The sequence below is a fragment of the Bombina bombina genome, chromosome 6, assembly GCF_027579735.1.
Source record: "Bombina bombina isolate aBomBom1 chromosome 6, aBomBom1.pri, whole genome shotgun sequence".
Classification (NCBI taxonomy): Eukaryota; Metazoa; Chordata; class Amphibia; order Anura; family Bombinatoridae; genus Bombina; species Bombina bombina.
Window position 1 is genome coordinate 667,063,440 of NC_069504.1, and position 12,839 is coordinate 667,076,278.

The following is a 12,839-nucleotide window of genomic DNA, read 5'->3' on the forward strand; positions in this document are numbered from 1 at the left end:
GGTGTCAAGCAGGCAAGGGGCTTTAACATTGAGATAAATACATATACATGTCTAAATATGTATATGTATGTAAATATGTCTATATGTGTGTACTGATGTATTTATGTATTTATATGTGTATATATGTAATTACAGACATATATACACATATAAAGACATAAATACATATGCACACACACGTCAGGATCTTTGGCAGCGGCCTAACCTCGAGATCCTGACCCCCCCCCCCAGTAACCGGGGTAGAGCAGTTGCTTCAGAACTGCTAAAATAAAAATCTTCGCTAACTGCTATAAATGACGCTGAGGGAAGCGGAGTAAATCATCAAAACCCATCAGCTTTGCAATAGATATACCAGATCACTATGTTACGCTTAGCGATCTACTGGTGGAGCTTGAGACGAAGATGTGTAAGCGTTTTGACAGTCTTCACAGAACACTGAAGTCGTGTGACACTATGGAGGATGGTGATTCAATAGATTAGGTGGGCCCAAGAGTGACCCCCCTGTGTAATGAAGGGAATATTTCTTTCTTTTTTTTTTCTTTTCTTTTTTTAAATAGAGGTTTCATTGATGTATATGTCCAAGTTTGATTTTTGACGCATATGCCAGTTATAGACCAGTTACTACTTAGTTACTACAGCAGGTTACAAATTACATTATCACTATAGAAATGATATGAATACAGTTTATAAAACTATAGCAGTGGTAGCCTCTATCATACCCTAGATATTGTCATATTCTATAATAATTACAATTGTTTACATGTTTTACATCACAATGGTACAGAAATGGCATGTATAGTTTTAACCTTGGCGTGTCACTGCTATTGATCATGTAAAAGTCTCTCATGATGGGCGCGATCAAATATACGACGCAGGTTTCGACGCAAGCGTGTGAACCTGCGCCGCCTGTAATTTCACCTTGCACATCGGGGTATTACATAAACCCCGCCGGCAGTTCAGAAAGTTCCGTAAGTCTGATAAACTAGTGATGTCCCGAAATTAGCGTAAATACAAATTTCTGGAGTCGCCAGTGACTTACAGCACTTTAGAAACTGCCGGCGCCTAAGAAAAGTAAAGAAAATAACAAATCTCCCGTAAAAGTCTAACACGCCTCCCAAAAATAAGCCCGACATGTAAAACCGCTATATCCGCAATCCCCCCTCTCATTACTAATATTAAATGTATTAACCCCTAGACCGACAACCCCCCACAACGCAATATGTCTATTTAAACTATTAACCCCTATATCCGCCATCAAACCCACACCGCAAGTAATAAGTAAATTATTAACCCCTAAACCGCCATAGCCCACAACGCAATTAACCTATTCAAATATTTACCCCTAAACCGCCATAGCCCACATAGCCTATTAAATGTATCAACCCCTAATCTGTCGCCGCCAACGTCGCCGCCACAATAATAAAGTTATTAACCCCTAAACCTAAGTCTAACCCTAACCTTAACACCCCCCTAACTTAAATATTATTTAAATAAATCTAAATAAATTTACTATTAGTGATGTCGCGAATAGTTCGCCGGAGAATAGTTCCCGGCGAACATAGCTTGTTCGCATTCGCTGCGGCGGGCGAACATATGCAATGTTCGGTCTGCCCACTATTCATCATCATTGAGTAAACTTTGACCCTGTACCTCACAGTCAGCAGACACATTCCAGCCAATCAGCAGCAGACCCTCCCTCCCAGACCCTCCCACCTCCTGGACAGCATCCATTTTATATTCATTCGGAAGCTGCATTCTTAGTGAGAGGAGGGAGAGTGTAGCTGCTGCTGATTTAATAGGGAAATCGATAGCTAGGCTAGTGTATTCAGTGTCCACTACAGTCCTGAAGGACTGATCTGAAGCCCTTTTTTTTAGGGCTAGAACATCAGTCTGCTTTTTTTTTTTTCCTGTGTAATCTAATTGCAGTTGCCTGCCTGCCAGCGTGTGTGTCAGGCTCACAGCGTATACTGTGCCCACTTGCCCAGTGCCACCACTCATATCTGGTGTAACAGCAGTGTACATTTAAAAAAACAAACACTTTTTTGACTGTGAAATAATAGCAGTCAGTTTCCTTCACACGTGTGCGTTTCAGGGCCTGCCAGGGCACAGTGTCACACCAGTGCAACTTATATCTGGTGTAACGGTAGTGTACATTAACCCCTTAATGACCACAGCATTTTTCCATTTTCTGTCCATTTGGGACCAGGGCTATTTTTACATTTCTGCGGTGTTTGGGTTTAGCTGTAATTTTCCTCTTACTCGTTTACTGTACCCACACATATTATATACCGTTTTTTCTCGCCATTAAATGGACTTTCTAAAGATACCATTATTTTCATCATATCCTATAATTTACTATAAAAAAATTATAAAATATGAGGAAAAAATGGAAAAAAACACACTTTTTCTAACTTTGACCCCCAAAATCTGTTACTCATCTACAACCACCAAAAAACACCCATGCTAAATAGTTTCTAAATTTTGTCCTGAGTTTAGAAATACCCAATGTTTACATGTTCTTTGCTTTTTTTTGCAAGTTATAGGGCCATAAATACAAGTAGCACTTTGCTATTTCCAAACCATTTTTTTTTCAAAATTAGCGCTAGTTACATTGGAACACTGATATCTGTCAGGAATCCCTGAATAGCCATTGACATGTATATATTTTTTTTTAGAAGACATCCCAAAGTATTGATCTAGGTCCATTTTGGTATATTTCATGCCACCATTTCACCACCAAATGCGATCAAATAAAAATAATTGTTCACTTTTCTCACAAATTTTTTCACAAACTTTAGGTTTCTCACTGAAATTATTTACAAATAGCTTGTGCAATTATGGCATAAATGGTTGTACATTTTTCTCTGGGATCCCCTTTGTTCAGAAATAGCAGACATATATGGCTTTGACGTTGCTTTTTGATAATTAGAAGGACGCTAAATGCCACTGCGCACCACACGTCTATTATGTCCAGCAGTGAAGGAGTTAATTAGGGATCATGTAGGGAGCTTTTTGGGTAATTTTAGCTTTAGTGTAGTGTAGTAGACAACCCAAAGTATTGATCTAGGCCCATCTTGGTATATTTCATGCCACCATTTCACCGCCAAATGTGATCAAATAAAAAAAAACTTTACATTTTTCCAAATTTTAGGTTCCTCACTGAAATCATTTACAAACATTTTGTGCAATTATGGCACAAATGGTTGTAAATGCTTCTCTGGGATCCCCTTTTTTCAGAAATAGCAGACATATATGACTTTGGCATTGCTTTTTGGTAATTAGAAGGCCGCTAAATGCCGCTGTGCACCAAACGTGTGTTATGCTCAGCAGTGCAGGAGTTAATAAGGGAGCTTGTAGGGAGCTTGTAGGGTTAATTTTAGCTTTAGTGTAGTGTAGTAGACAACCCCAAGTATTGATCTAGGCCCATTTTGGTATATTTCATGCCACCATTTCACCGCCAAATGCGATCAAATTAAAAAAAATATTCAACTTTTTCACAAACTTTAGTTTTCTCACTGAAATTATTTACAAACAGCTTGTGCAATTATGGCACAAATGGTTGTAAATGCTTCTCTGGGATCCCCTTTGTTCAGAAATAGCAGACATATATGGCTTTGGCGTTGCTTTTTGGTAGTTAGAAGGCCACTAAATGCAACTGCTCACAACACATATATTATGCCCAGCAGTGAAGGGGTTAATTAGGTAGCTTGTAGGGAGATTGCAGGGTTAATTTTAGCTTTAGTGTAGAGATCAGCTAAGTTCCCACCTGACACATCAGACCCCCTGATCCCTCCCAAAGAGCTCTCTTCCCCTCCCCCACCCCACAATTGTCCCCGCCATCTTAAGTACTGGCAGAAAGTCTGCCAGTACTAAAATAAAAGGTATCTTTTTTTATATATATATATTATTTAGCATATTTACATATGCTGTTGTGTAGGATCCCCCCCTTAGCCCCCAACCTCCCTGATCCCCCCAAAACAGCTTCCTAACCCTCCCCCTCTGCCTTATTGGGGGCCATATTGGGTACTGGCAGTGGTCTGCCAGTACCCAGTTTGTAAATAAAATGTTTTTTTTTTAATTTTTATTTCATTTTTCTGTAGTGTAGCTCCCCCCCCCCAAGACCAATCCCCCACCCGCTCCCAGATCACTTAGATTTCCAAGTACTAAATATTTTGCACCCCACTTATAAAAACATTTTTTTCTGTAGTGTAGCGGTTCCCACCCGCTCCCTCCCCGTGAACGCGCCCGCCCGCCTCCTCCTGTGCACGCGCGTGCGCCCACGGCGATCCCGCCCCCGATCCCGCCCCCTCTCTGACAAGGACCGCATCGATGGCCACCCACCCACCTCCCACTTCAGCTCCCACCCACCAACGAATGCGGCCATCGATGCCAGGTGCAGAGAGGGCCACAGAGTGGCTCTCTCTGCACCGGAGGGGTAAAATTTGTTATTGCAGGATGCCTCGATATCGAGGCATCCTGCAATAACCGGAAAGCAGCTGGAATCGATCAGGCGTTAACTGTATTTTTTCTGAGGACGTATGGCGTACGTCCTCGGTCATTAAGGGGTTAAAAAAAAATAGAAATTTGACTGTGAAATAATAGCAGTTAGTTTCCTTCACACGTGTGCGTTTCAGGGCCTGCCAGGGCACAGTGTCACACCAGTGCAACTCATATCTGGTGTAACAGTAGTGTACATTAAAAAAAACTAGAAATTTGACTGTGAAGTAATAGCAGTCAGTTTCCTTCACGTGTGTGCGTTTCAGGGCCTGCCAGGGCACAGTGTCACACCAGTGCAACTCATATCTGGTGTAACAGTAGTGTACATGAAAAAAAAAACTAGAAATTTGACTGTGAAATAATAGCAGTCAGTTTCCTTCACATGTGTGCGTTTCAGGACATGCCAGGGCACAGTGTCACACCAGTGTTACCCATATCTGGTGTAACAGTAGTGTACATTTAAAAAAAAAAAAAACTTTTTTGACTGTGAAATAATAGCAGTCAGTTTCCTTCACACGTGTGCGTTTCAGGGCCTGCCAGGGCACAGTGTCACACCAGTGCAACTCATATCTGGTGTAACAGTGGTGTACATTTAAAAAAACACTTTTTTGACTGTGAAATAATAGTAGTCAGTTTCCTTCACATGTGTGCGTTTCAGGGCCTGCCAGGGCACAGTGTCACACCAGTGCAACTCATAGCTGGTGTAACAGTGGTGTACATAAAAAAAACACTTTTTTTGAGTGTGAAATAATAGCAGTCAGTTTCCTTCACACGTGTGCATTTCAGGGCCTGCCAGGGCACAGTGTCACACCAGTGCAACTCATATCTGGTGTAACAGTAGTGTACATTAAAAAAAAACTAGAAATTTGACTGTGAAATAATAGCAGTCAGTTTCCTTCACATGTGTGCGTTTCAGGGCCTGCCAGGGCACAGTGTCACACCAGTGCAACTCATATCTGGTGTAACAGTAGTGTACATTTTAAAAAAACAACACTTTTTTGACTGTGAAATAATAGCAGTCAGTTTCCTTCAGACGTGTGCGTTTCAGGGACTGCCAGGGCACAGTGTCACACCAGTGCAACTCATATCTGGTGTAACAGTAGTGTACATTAAAAAAAAAACTAGAAATTTGACTGTGAAATAATAGCAGTCAGTTTCCTTCACACGTGTGCATTTCAGGGCCTGCCAGGGCACAGTGTCACACCAGTGCAACTCATATCTGGTGTAACAGTAGTGTACATTAAAAAAAAACTAGAAATTTGACTGTGAAATAATAGCAGTCAGTTTCCTTCACACGTGTGCATTTCAGAGCCTGCCAGGGCACAGTGTCAAACCAGTGCAACTCATATCTGGTGTAACAGTAGTGCACATTAAAAAAAAAATACAATTTTGACTGTTATAGATTGAATAGCAGTTAGTTGTCTGCAAGCGTGTGTGTCAGGCCTACAGCGTCTACTCTGCCAACTTCTGCCAGTGCACAGTGCCACTCATATCTGTTGTCACAGTAGCTTGCACGAATAGTACCACTAATCGGAAAAAAAAATGACAGGCAGAGGCAGGCCACCCCGCAGGGGCCGTCGTAGTCATGGTGCTGTGATTCCCTTTGGCCCTAGAATAATGCCCAGTGTTCAGAGGCCACGTACCCTGAACTCAAAAAGTTCTGAGGACATAGTTGACTGGCTAACACAGGACACCCAATCTTCTACAGCTTCCGCTCGGAACCTTGACGCACCATCCTCCTCCAGCTTATCTTCGGGCACCTCTCAAGTTACCACTCGCCCGCCTGCCGCCACCACCAACACTAGCACCACAGCCACTTCACTTGATCTGTCAGAGGAGTTATTTACACATCAGTTGGAAGAAATGAGTGATGTGCGCAACCATTTTTTCCTGAGGATGTAGATAACAGGGATATGTCTCAGTCAGGCAGCATTACACACATGGACGTACGGTGTGATGATGATGATGTTGTACCCGCTGCTGCTTCCTTTGCTGAGTTGTCAGATACAAGTGAAGCGGTTGACGATGACGATGCGTCCGTGGATGTCACGTGGGTGCCCGCTAGAAGAGAAGAAGAACAGGGGGAAAGTTCAGATGGGGAGACAGAGAGGAGGAGGAGACGAGTTGGAAGCAGGGGGAGGTCATCACAAGGAGCTAGTGGCACAGTCAGACAGCATGCATCGGCACCCGGGGTCAGCCAGACAGCACGCCAATCAACGCATGCTGTTGCCACCACCAGAATGCCGTCATTGCAACGCTCAGGTCCAACCTTGTGCAAATGGGGAGTTTGCGGTTGTGCAAATGGACTGTTTGTGGTTGTTTGCGGTGCGTTAAATGGGGAGTTTGGTCTGTCACTGTGAAGCGGGCGTAACCCTTACACTACCTGATCGATACAACATCATACCTGATGTTTTAAAGCACGTTATTCCAAACAATTTAGGAATGTTAGGTGATTTATGCCCTTTATGGATTAAAACCAGACTCTGCATCAACTATGTAATTTTCCATGGGAGTTTTGCCATGGATCCCCCTCCGGCATGCCCCAGTCCAAGAGTTAGTCCCCTTGAAACAACTTTTCCATCACTATTGTGGCCAGAAAGAGTCCCTGTGGGTTTTAAAATTCGCCTGCCTATTGAAGTCTATGGCGGTTCGCCCGGTTCGCCTGCCTATTGAAGTCTATTCCTATTTAAAACTAAATACTTACCTGTAAAATAAACCCTAAGATAGCTGCAATATAATTAATAATTACATTATAGCTATTTTAGGATTTATTTTTATTTTACAGGCTACTTTGTATTTATTTTAACTAGGTACAATAGTTATAAAATAGTTATTAAATAGTTATTAACTATTTAATAGCTACCTAGTTAAAATAAATACAAATTTACCTGTAAAATAAATCCTAACCTAAGTTACACTAACACCTAACACTACACTATCATTAAATAAATTAAATTAATTAACTACAATTACCTAAAATTAAATACAATGAAATAAAATAAACTAAAGTACAAAAAAAACAAAACACTAAATTACAGAAAATAAAAAAATTACAAGAAGTTTAAACTAATTACACCTAATCTAAGCCCCCTAATAAAATAAAAAAAAGTCCCCCAAAATAATAAAATTCCCAACCCTATACTAAATTACAAATAGCCCTTAAAAGGGCTTTTTGCGGGGCATTGCCCCAAAGTAATCAGCTCTTTTACCTGTAAAAAAATATATACAACCCCCCCCAACATTAAAACCCACCACCCACACACCCAACCCTACTCTAAAACCCACCCAAGTCTTCATCCGATCCGGCCAGAAGAGGACATCCAGACCGACAGAAGTCTTCATCCAGGCGGCATCTTCTATCTTCTTCCATCCGGAGCGGAGCGGGTCCATCTTGAAGACATCCGACGCGGAGCATGAAGGACGAAGGTTCCTTTAAATGACATCATCCAAGATGGCGTCCCTTCAATTTCGATTGGCTGATAGAATCGGATGAAGACTTCTGCCCCTCTGGAGGTCCACTTGTGCCCGGCTGGGTGAAGACGACTCAAGGTAGGGAGATCTTCAAGGGGGTAGTGTTAGGTTTTATTAAGGGGGGATTGGGTGGGTTTTAGAGTAGGGTTGGGTGTGTGGGTGGTGGGTTTTAATGTTGGAGGGGTTGTATATCTTTTTTTACAGGTAAAAGAGCTGATTACTTTGGGGCAATGCCCCACAAAAAGCCCTTTTAAGGGCTATTTGTAATTTAGTATAGGGTCGGGAATTTTATTATTTTGGGGGCTTTTTTATTTTATTAGGTGTAATAAAAAAAATTTATTTTCTGTAATTTAGTGGGGGGGGTTGTACTTTAGTTTATTTTATTTAATTGTATTTAATTTTAGGTAATTGTAGTTAATTAATTTAATTTATTTAATGATAGTGTGTAGTGTTAGTGTAACTTAGGTTAGGATCTATTTTACAGGTAAATTTGTATTTATTTTAACTAGGTAGCTATTAAATAATTAATAACTATTTAATAACTATTGTACCTAGTTAAAATAAATACAATGTTGCCTGTAAAATAAAAATAAATCCTAAGATGTCTACAATGTAACTATTAGTTATATTGTAGCTAGCTTAGGGTTTATTTTACAGGTAAGGATTTAGTTTTAAATAGGATTAATTTAGTTAATGATAGTAATTTTATTTAGATTTATATAAATAATATTTAAGTTAGGGGGGTGTTAGGGTTAGGGTTAGACTTAGGTTTAGGGGGTAATAACTTTATTATAGTGGCGGCGACGTTGGCGGCGGCAGATTAGGAGTTAATACATTTAATAGGCTATGTGGGCTATGGTGGTTAAGGGGGTTAATACTTGAATAGGTTTATTGCGTTGTGGGCTATGGCGGTTTAGGGGTTAATACTTGAATAGGTTTATTGTGTTGTGGGCTATGGCGGTTTAGGGGTTAATATTTTAGTTATTACTTGCGGTGTGGGTTTTATGGCGGTTTAGGGGTTAATAGACTTTATTAGTTATTGCGGTGGGGGATTGCAGTTGACAGGTAGATAGACATTGCGCATGCTTTAGGTGTTAGTTCATTTTTGCAGGCATTTTCAGGAGTTACGGTGCTCCCATACTCAGCGCAAGGCCTGCTATGGCTGCCTTTTATGGTGAGGTAAAAATGGAGTAAGATTTCTCCATTTTCGCCACGTAAGGCCTTGCGCTGGATATTGGATACCGATTTACGACGTGGTCTCATGTTAGCTTATGGGAGTAAAAATTGCGAGCAACGGGTGAAATATATGTGCATAACTTGTATGCTACGCCTTATATGTAATACCAAAATCGCGTAAAATCTGGCGTCGCCGGGTTTGCGGGCGACGCTGCATATGTAATGGAGGCCGATATCTGTATATACCCTGTTATTGTGATACAAATGTACTTGAGCAGTTAGGGTCAGGGTACTTTCCACTATATCTTTCCTCAGGTCATAACCCAGGGTTTGGGCTGACCACCTATGTGAAAGTAATGATCCTTTAATTAATTCTTTTTCCAGATTCTTCTCAGCTATGGATGAATTGCACAGTGATTCTGATATTCAACTCTCCGCTGAACAAAAGATGAGAAATCTTAGACAAGGGAAGAAATCCGTTGAGGATTACATTACAGAATTTAAATTATATGCCTCTGATTCAGCTTGGAGTCTGGTTTCACTCCGGAATCAGTTTAGACTTGGGTTATCTGACCAAGTTAAGGATGAACTTGCGAGAATAGAAATGCCAAGTACTCTGGATGCTTTAATGAAGCTATCCACACAAATAGATTGAAGACTCAGAGAACGCAAGATGGAACGGAGTCATGCTGACATTCCTTCTATACAGCCATCATTTAACAAGGGGGGCTCAATAGTGATACAAAACACAAGTCAATTCATTCATGAAGTCATGAAGCAATGAGACAATTAACTAACACTGACCAATATATACCACTCAGGAAAGACCCCACAGGAAAGACCCCACTAACGACTACCAACTCGAATTATTAGATTTATTAGATGAAGGCAGGGAAATAGGAATGTTTGATGACAATACCTACAAATATCTACAAGTAGATTTCCCTATAAGACCCACCTTCAATCACCTTCCTAAGGTGCATAAACCAGGGACAGAAATACAGGGTAGACCAATCATCAATGGTATTGGCTCCCTAACTGAGAGACTCTCACAATGGCTGGATGCAATACTCCAGCCATTTGTTGAAGATCTACCGAGTCACTTGACTGACATAAAACACCTGTTAGGGTTGTTAAGGGATGAAAACTGGCAAAAATCCAATATGTGGGTAACAATAGATGTAAAAGCACTCTATTCATCAATACCGCATAAAGAGGGCCTCAAAGCCATCAGATGGTTTCTGACTAGATCAGGACAATTTGAAGATGAACAGTGCGATTTTATCATACGTGTTACACACTACTTATTAACCCACAACTATTTTTGTTTTCAGGACAATTTCTATCTCCAGAGATGTGGGACTGCTATGGGGGCTAAGTTTGCCCCCTCCTATGCCAACCTCTTTATGGGGTGGTGGGAGCAGTCCCACATCTATGGAGATAGAAATCAGTTCAAACAGCATATCCAGTTTTCTAAGAGATTTATAGATGATCTCATTTTGATTTGGCAGGGAGACCCAAGCTTAATCACAAAGTTCATTGATGAACTAAATGACAGTGATATAGGATTGGGCTTTACCTTTGAGACTGATGTGAATACTATTAATTATCTTGATGTAACTCTATCAGGAACCTTTACTGAAGATAGAGGGTATATTACAACCAGCATATATTGTAAACCAACAGCCAGAAATACAATATTACATGCGAAGAGCAACCACCCGAATAGGGTTTTTAAAGCAATTGCCAGAGGACAATACCTAAGAACTCTTAGAAATTGCTCTAACAAAACGACCTTTGAAGTACAAGCTACAGAGCTAACAAATAGGCTTATATCTAGAAACTACCCCAAGAAGATGCTACTAGGCATCAAAAAAGAGGTCAGTGTTAAAGAAAGAGATAGCCTATTAGAGCTAAAAAAACAGCAGAAATTGGATCATGATTGGAACAAAGGTACAAAAGACAGGGTCACCTTCATGACCACTTACAGTGACCAATATGATGCAATTTGTAGTATAGTATCCAAACACTTTCCTCTACTACAAGCAGACGAGGGGCTAACAAATGTAGCCAAAAAGGGCTGTCGTTTTGCTTTTAAACGAGGCAATACGATAGGTAATCTGGTAGCACCAACCACAATCATTACTAATAAAAGAGAAACCCCTAGTTCCTGGTTAAGCACAAAAGGTGTCTTTAGATGCCATTATGCAGACTGCATAGCATGTAGTCACCTATCCCCAGGCAATGGTTTCACCAGTACTGTTACTGGTGAAACCTTTGAACATGACAGATGCTTTAACTGTAGGGCGTCCTATGTGATATATCTTCTTACATGCAATCACTGCAATTTACAATACGTGGGTATGACCTCACGTGAAGTAAGGTCGAGAATACGCGAACATGTCAACAATATCAAACTAGGCATTCTAACGACACCTTTAATAAATCATTTTTCGTTTGTCCACAATAAAAATCCTGATTCACTACATTAGACCATAATAAAACATATCCTCCCCCCACAAAGAGGAGGGGATAGAGACTCACTATTAGCAAGAGAGGAAGTATTTTGGATCCTCAAGCTAAAAACCAGAAAGCCATATGGATTAAATAGTGAGTTTGATCTCATTAATTTCTGGCACTAAAATCTGGTATTGAGGGTAGTGTCCCAGTTCTTCCCCTCCCTGTCACATACCCTTTTTAGACTGTATATACATATACACAGTAATACAACACTTATTAACAACATCTTTTGAAACTATGATATAATAGGATAACTTAGTGTTTTATTATAAACCCGTTTTACCTATGCACTTATCTGGCTTTTGGTGCTTTTAGTTACTAGACACTTTATCTGCCATGTATGGAATGTATCTGATTGATACGCTATATATATGTTTCTATCTCCAATATTCAATATGATATATAACTCTCTATCAATGTATACGGACATATATATACATATAGATGCATGATTTTTTATGTAATATATTATTGTAATCATGACAGGTCAGAGACTCACATATATCCTTAGAAGATTTTGTTAGTATCATTGTGCATGCAAAAAGAGGCATAATTAAAGCCTCTCATACAGGAGGTGTGCTTGTGTTCTTAACCAATGAGATACAAGCAACACCTTTTTAAGCTAGGTATGAGGGTCACTGGTCATGCTATGACTACGGCACAGGTAGCCGAAACGCGTCAGCAGCATTAGTGGCCACCATCCTGTATCTATGCACTTTGCTGAAGTGTGTTCATTGCATGTTTACGTTGGAGTTGCTGTTTTTATTGGAATAAAGTAAAGTTTTTGTGAAGCACCAAGTTGTATCAGTTCTCCTCTGTACCTTTGATGTTTGTTATCATTTAACACCGCTCACTCAAAAGCCACAACTTCAGACCAGACCACTCCTATGGAGATAGGAGTTATTAGAGGACCACTTACTGCAGAGGAAAGACAGAGAAGACGGACAAATCAGCTGTGTATGTACTGTGCGAACCCCAATCATATGGTCACAGACTGTCCTGTACTTCGCAAGTCCAAAAAGAGTAAGTCTATTATTGTAAATACTGCAACAAAACTATTAAAACCTTTACCTTACTGCAATTTATCTATCTTATTACAGTGTGACCTTAGACGACTGCCAATCAATGCCATAGTGGATTCCGGAGCTTTTGGAAATTTCATTGATAAAACTACT